This window comes from Arachis ipaensis, chromosome B10 (assembly GCF_000816755.2).
Source record: "Arachis ipaensis cultivar K30076 chromosome B10, Araip1.1, whole genome shotgun sequence".
In the NCBI taxonomy this organism is placed as follows: Eukaryota; Viridiplantae; Streptophyta; class Magnoliopsida; order Fabales; family Fabaceae; genus Arachis; species Arachis ipaensis.
Genome location: NC_029794.2, coordinates 17,231,438 through 17,239,608, shown reverse-complemented (window position 1 = coordinate 17,239,608; position 8,171 = coordinate 17,231,438).

Genomic DNA, 8,171 nt, shown 5'->3' with positions numbered 1-8,171 from the left:
AAGTAATTCAATATATACTTCTATAAAATAATTGTTAAAATATTAAAACTTTTTTATCTCCTAATTTTCTAATAGTATAAAGTTCATGGATTTTTAACTTAGGTGTCGTTCCCTCATCCCTTTGAAACCCAAAATGTGTACGTGTCGTTGCCTAGAATTTTTGGAATAAAAAGTAAAGACTAAGGGTTAGTTTCTCTTACTTTTTTGTATAATTTTTTTCTCTCTTTCTTTCAAACTCTAACTTTTCAAACTTTTTTCTCTCCTTTCCAAACGCAACAGCGGTGGAATGAGCAAAGAAAGAGGACGATGAGGACTTAAAGAGGCGTGATAGACTATAATGGGGTCGAGGAGGGCTCGACGGGAAGTGACTTCTCCCTCCAAGACGGTGAGAATGACTTTTCGCTGGGGCTCTCTCTCTCTCTCTCTCTCTCTCTCTGAAGGAGAGTTCAGTTGCGGCGAGCCCTGGAATAAATATTTGCTCACCTGAATACAGGTTAGATCTCGGATATTTTGTTAGTATATGGAAATTATGAATCATCATCGTGTTTTCTAGGGTTTTTTATTTTGTTTTAGGTGTCCAAATGGAGGCACCGTGCGAAGAGCTTTTGGTTTTGCCTCAACCGCTGATGAGCATAATCACCGAGTACTCTATTTAGATTTCTAACTGCTTCTGAAAATCCTAATTCTAGATACTTTTGTATCATTGATGAAGGGCCAAAAGTCGGTTTACAAATTTTTCAAAAGAATTGCGTCGTAATTATAGTTTTAAAAGAATTTTTCTCTTTCACTCTCAATAAGAATTTTACAAATTTTTTTGTATCATCTTGTTTAGAAACATTATGAACCTCCCTCGTAATGTAATTTCCAATGTTTTGAAAACCGGACCGGACCGGCCGATTGAACCGGTCCAACCGGGAACCGGCGATGAAAATGATCTTGTTCGTGTCTCTGTCTTCTCTCCCCAAAGCCTTTGTTTGCTGATTTTTAATGTGAAATTGTGAAATTGCTAATTTTTGCTGATTTTGTGCTGTTGCTCTTTCTTTAATTCCTGAAATATTTGTTGAAATTTTCTTGCTGCTGCTAAAAATGAAAATCAAATCATTATTGAAATTTGTGTTCAGGGATTAGGGATTACTTGTTGCTGTTTTGTAATATTTTTTGCTGAATGCTAAAAATGAAAATCAAAGGGTAGTACAGATCAAGACACAATGAAACTGGCACAACATGGATTCATCCCTTTTGTCCTCATCAGAATGCATAACATGTTACCTGTGCATAGTGTTTATAGTCCTCTAACCTGAGTGCCTAGCTTTGGCACTAGTTCCCTAAATAGAGTATTTGGTTATCAATTTGTATGTGTGGAATTCGAGCCACCTTGTGCCACTCCTTTTTAGGAGACGCATTAGAAGAGCTATTTTGTATTATGTTTGCTATAATAATATTCACATGTTGTGTATGCTTGTGATTGTTTGGTGTTTACATTTTCTTTCCAAATCACTTGCTGTGATTGTTCTTTGATGTAAGGCTTTGAATTTGTGTGTGTGTGAGAATATGTGATAATGTTGAATGCAGTTGCATCTAACAGGAGTTCTTGGAGTATCCTCAACTTTTGGTCCTTTATAATTTATTTATTATTTTATTTTAAAACAGTTTTTCCGGTTAGACCATCGGTTAAACCGGTTGAACCACTAAACTAGTGAACCAATAACTAAAGCGGTTTGATGACCGGTCCGGTTTTCAGAACCTTGGTAATTTCTAATGTCTTTTTCAATAAAGCTTTATTCATGATGACCACCAACTACTATAATAAGTGATTGATATGTTTTACTTGGTATAACACCGACTTCATGATTATTCTCAATCATGCAGTGAACATACATGCTAAGCTCTCTATCACTACAAGAAAAATGTCGAATACCATCGAATTTACCGGTGAATTTGATAATAAATTCGTCAGATAAAAAGGTTACCGTTGGATTTAATTTTCGACGATAAATTCGCCGGTAATAATTGGAGGGAAAACAAGAAAAATTAGCGTCGAGATTACCGCGAGATTTATTGTCAGGTTTATTCGCCGGTAATCTCTTATTAGTGCAACGCTGCATTTTGTTCACTTTCAAAGCGTTACTGTCAGATTTTTCCGATGGTAAATGTAACACCATACCACACAGAGCTTTATGCTTAAGTCGTAAAATAGAGGTAGTGTGGTATTACGACCTCTAAAATAAAATATAATACGTTAATAATTGAAAGAATGCAGTATTCAAGGAGTCTTGAAGAATAGGTAAAGCAAAATCGCAAAATTAAAAACGCAACGCTCAGAAATAAGGGTTAAAGCTAAAGTTCACTAACATATGTACAAAAGATAAGAGCATAGGATCAAGGGTACAAACTAACAATCTCTTAACTCAGCCTGCGAAGCTAAGGCTGGCCGGAGGAAATTTACATACATACATACATATATACCTATCCCAAAATGCCCAAAATACAGAGATAAAACCCTAGCTCTCCTTAGCCTCTAAGAGGAAACAAAATAAACAAGATACGCGGAGAGAAAATTAAGTACATATATATAAGACTGTACATCAAAATAAAACCCAGAGACTACTCTGCTTCAGAAGTCCAGACGCCTAGCGAGGAGCCTCTCGACCTGCATCTGAAAACAACAACACAATATGGGGTGAGAACCGGAGGTTCTCAGCATGGTAAAGGTGCCACGCACATAATATATAAGGTCCTGGAAATGCCAGAGGCAATCCTAGAATACCGACACTCAGATTATAAGGCTTAAAATTACTAAACAGAAACCATAAAAGGGGTAGGTGTCTAGGGAATTCTAAACTCAACTTAAACTTTATCTTAACACCCAACATGTCCACCTTTCCTCCGTTCCTCCATCTCTAGTGGTTTTACAAATACAGACAAACAGGCAATTGCAAGCACAGGTAGGAAACAAGTAGTGCAAGTAGCAATTATCACAATTATCATAATATATTCAGTTAGGCAATCCCAAATAAGGCATAGCAAGCAAACAAACAAACAAAATGCATATGATGAATGTCTATCCTACTAGCAGTGAGCTCACGTGTCGGTTACTTTGCAAGAACCCGACATATCTGGTAGTTAATCCAGATATTGGTCTCTAGTTTGCGCATCTCCAGGAGGATCATAACGAAGGAGAGTGTCTTTCCACATCGAAGGAGTGTGCCTTTCCACATTCTCTTGGAGGATATACGAAGGAGAGTGCCTTTCCACATCGAAGGAGTGTGCCTTTCCACCTTGCAACCAGAGAAGAATGTGAGGGAAACAATACGAAGGAGGGTGCCTTTTCACATTCCCTACATCTACATCACGACAAGAGAGGGAACTTCCGTCCTCAACTTGCCATATCGACCATTTCGGCCACATACAGTCATCCCAAATCTCATCATTTACCATCATCATTTCCTTACATTCATTCTTTATAGCCATAGCAATATGTATTCATTTAGCTTTCACATCATTCTCTTATAATTCATCACGTTTACCCTTTTCTTCATTTCTAAGTTACCTCAATTTCCTAACTTCAACTAATTACTAAGCTTACTAATAAGATCTAGAGTTAAACGAATAAAAATAGAGGTTTAGAGGTTCGAAACTATGTTTGAATCATAAAAATACGAGTGTTGGAAAAACAGAGTTGTGCGAACACACACAGGTGTGCGTGCACCTCACCTATGCGAGCGCCACCAGCAGGAAGTATATCTTGGTGTGTGCGTGCGCACAAAGGTGTGCGTACGCACAAGTGAAATTGTTGGTTCTGCTAGGTGCGTGTGCACATCAATGTGCATAGGCACACACCAAAAATTCTGGTTCTGCTAATTTTAAAAGATCTCAGTTTTCGCACCAGATTTTCGGCGTCCATAACTTCCTCTATAGGATTCGGTTTTCAGCAAAATTTATATTGTTCTCAAGTTTATAAAACCCTCTTGATTTTAAAAAAATCTCATCTTCATCCAACATTTGAGATTCGAGTTATGGAAAGTTCGTAAAAATAAAGTTTTTGTTCAAAAACCTCAAACCCCCATTTTCTTTAAAATTCAGCTTACCATCAGCATAACCTATCTATATCATTACCACCACATCCACCATAATAAACCATACCTCAAATCAACAACACATCCACATGCCTCCCAAATGCATCAACCAAAATTATAATTTACCAATTCTAAGCTCATATGCTCATGTACCCAAGGCATTAGTTATCAATTCATCAAATTACCAATTAGTTAATAAGTACCAAAGTCAACACAATATCACTTTACCATTACCATAATAATTCTTCCATAACTACCATAACCCAATTCCACAATATCATATATCGACCTTGCAAATATATCAACAAATTGTCCTTCACCTATCCAAGACATTCATGTATCCCTTCAACAAGTTCATAGTCATAAATTCATCAATTCACATCTTGTTATCACTATCCACCACAGTAACCCAATACACAACTCATAGTATAATTCAACTACAAGGATGCTAAACATTAAACGTTCCTTTACGTTCCAACTTATCCTAGGGTCATCTAGCCTAAGTTTTCACAGAACATTATATATTAAATACGAGAAATTTAAACCATGCCTTGGCCGATTTCCGCATACTTATCCAAGGTAACCCACAAGGCAAAGTTGTAAGCCTCAACCGCCAAAAATCCAGCAACTAGAACTCTCACCAAACTTTCAATTATACTTCCAACATATCCAATTGCCTCATATCATATATTTACATGTACCTAAAATAATTATCACAAGCATATTCCCAAAATTTAATACCCAAAATACCAAATTAATGAATTAATTAGAGTTCTAGGATTCTCACCTTACAAATAGAAAATTGGGACAAGACCCGATAAGTCCACCAAGTTAATTTGATCCTAAACACCGAAATTAAACAATTTTCAACATAATTACTCATAAATTTCCGAAATTGGGGGAAAGTGGATGAGAAGAGAATAGTAAGTTATCTACCAAATTGTTCCATGGGTTTTGTAGAGCTCGTCGCGGTGAATGCGTGGTCGTAAACGTTTCGTCAATCGGAGCTCCAAATCAAAAGTTATTGAGAAATAAAATTTGAGTGAGGGTTTTGGAAGTGCTACATGCTCTCTCCCTTCATGCTGAGCTTTCCAGCGTGTTTGCGGAGTGAAGGGAAGAAGAGTACCCCTTCTTTAATTACTTGGGTTGACTAGTTTGGCATTGGGCCCATTTTGGGTCCGGTTTGGCCCGTTCGGCCCAATCTTAGGCCAAATTCTTTGAAATTAGTGTCAAAATTTTTATTTTAATGAGATCTATCCTATTTTAATATAATATTCATATTTTTAATTTTCTTTATTAAAAATTAATTTATTGACTAATTGTTTACTAATTTTCTGGGGTTTACAATAAACCCAATGGTAAGCTTGCCTTAAATTTGAATCGCAAACCCTCTCCCCCTCATTTTCAAACTACTCTCTCTCTTTAACATTCTTCTCTCCCTTTTTTCTCTTTTCCCCAAACCACCTTTGGCATCCCCTTCTCCAGTGTCGGCCACCACCAACTGTGTTCAAAGACTGCTGAATTCGGTTAGATGCTCCTTGCGACGTGTTGGTTGCTCTGTCGCCGCCGCTTTCGTCCTCCCGCCACTACTGCCGCCGTCATTGCTCCCTTAATCGCCGACCTGTGTCTCTCCTCCCTTTCCCAAGTAGGTTTTCCTCATCCTTCTTCCTATTCCATCCTCGTTTTTACTTCATTTAAAAAAAAAAAAGTCCCTAACTCCCTTTTGAACCTTAACCATAAACTCTAATTTATGGTGTATGCCTATGTTCCTGTTTATTTTGATTTTGTTATATTTTTTTTAAGGGTTTGTTCTAATTTTGTTCTTTTTTATTTTGATTTTAAGATTTACTATGTGTTCATTATTTTATTTTAATTTTGAAATTTGTAATTTTTGAATTTTTTTTATGATTTTTGTTCTGATTTATTCTTAATTTTTTGTGTTCTTGATTTTTGTTATGATTTTTAGTTTGCTTTTTATTTTTGGTTGAAATATTTTGTTATGTTTTTGTTTTGCAAGTTTGAGTTCAGAGAACAGTACAAGAAAGAACACCAAATAATAAATCAGTTGCAGTTGTGAATGTTTATAATTGATGATTGATTTTTGCTATTATTTTCATAATTATTCTATTATTGGTCTATTGAAACTTAAAATTTAATACACATTAGTTATCTCCACTTTTACTTTCCTCTAGTTTTGTACTTATTCTTTGTTCATTTTCTCAGTTGATTATGCCTATAAAGTAGGGGCGGAGCTAAATGAAATATTAGAGGGGGGTTAAAAAAAATTACACAATAAAATAATATTAAAATAAAATTTTAAGAGGGGGGCTAAACTGAAATTTACATATAATTTACATGTAAAAAATTAAAATTAGGGAGGACGATTGCCCCCTTTTAATGTATGTAGCTTCGCCCCTCCTATAAAGCTAATGTTCAATTGTTCATATCTTAGTTTCAAAAAAATAAAAAAAAGAAGTCACATACAAAACAAAAATGAGAGAGTGTGATGATACCAAACAATGATAGGGTAAACATTCTCTGTAGGATAAAATATAAGTATTTCTCATTTTTTTAATAAATGGAGGATAAAATATAGTAAATTAAATCTTTATTTAAAGTAGAAGTGTTTAATATTGTTACTAATCATTAAGATGATTTTGAGTTGATTGATCCATTGATACTTAAAATAAGAGATATCATGCATTGAAATTGGCGTGTTGACTTTCGTTTGATTATGAGATATGCAAACACAGTGCATGACAGACATCATGACAAAAATAACAATAAAGTTACAATTTCATTATGTGAAACTTCTTTTACCTTAGAAAGAATTTAAAAGTAGTTTTAAATGAAATTTTGTCCCTCTATTTAAGGAGTTTTTTTGTTTTTCTTTGTTTAATTTATTTAATTTATTTAAGTCACAAAAAAATCTTCATTTAAGGAAACAAATAAAAAAAATATTCAAATCTTATCGATAAGAATAAGATTATTTATTGGGATTTAATTTCTTTTCAATTTTAGAATGAAGATATTTTATTTCTATGTATTGTTAAGCTAATAATAAAAATTTTCACACTTATTTTACGAAAGTTTATCTAGAATAATATATTTTTTACCTAATTTTATAAAATATTTTATATTATTAATATATTAAAATTAATTTGTAATATTTTATTTTCTCATTAAAAGGAAAGAAAAATTATTGTGATATAATAAGAAAGCTGTTGTTATTAGAATTTTTATTTAAATAAAATAAATATGAAAATTAACTAGGCCAATATTTGCATTGGAATACGTTGACAGGCATAAATTTATTACTACTCTTAGTAGGATAAACGGATCAGCCTTGGCTGCCTGCCCTGTCAAATATTTGCCAAGCAACTAATCAGCTCATCCTATCCCATTAAAATAGGCAGGTTTTTCTGTTGGCAGGTTAAATACACTCATTCGGCTAACTTTGCCTAGTTGCCGCCGCTTTTTTAAAAGGCAAATTCTATGGTGTCTATAACTTTCTGAATCTAAGGTAATGTTTGTTTTGAGGTACTGAGATAGAGACTGAGAGACTACGACTCTATCATATTTGTTGGTTCAGAAACTGACACTAAAATTTCTGTCTCTGTCTCCAAAATTTCACTATTTCAATATCTCAAAAAAGTGGGGACATAGGAGACTAAAATTTCTAGAGATAGAGACTAAAACTTTAATAACATTTTATACCTAAAATATCCTCATTTCAATTAATTAATTTTAATTTTACCCTTTGTGCAAATTAAATTAGAATTTCATTCTTGTTTCAATTTCTGTCTTTCATTTTACAGTAAACAAATTAAGATTTATTTCAATCTCTATCTCTTAGTCTCTATCTCTCAGTCTCAGTCTTTCCATCTCTATTTCTCTACCAAACACTTTTTTTATTCTCTAAACCAATATACTTAAACTATATTTTAGGCAAATCCTTAAAAAGTAATACAATTCGCGGCCCCTTTCAAACATGACTTGTGGAAGACCATATTTAATTTAAATGAATTTAAGTTTTATCCACTTTCACTTTAAATAAATTACACATAAATATTTAATTGTGGATTATTACTACTT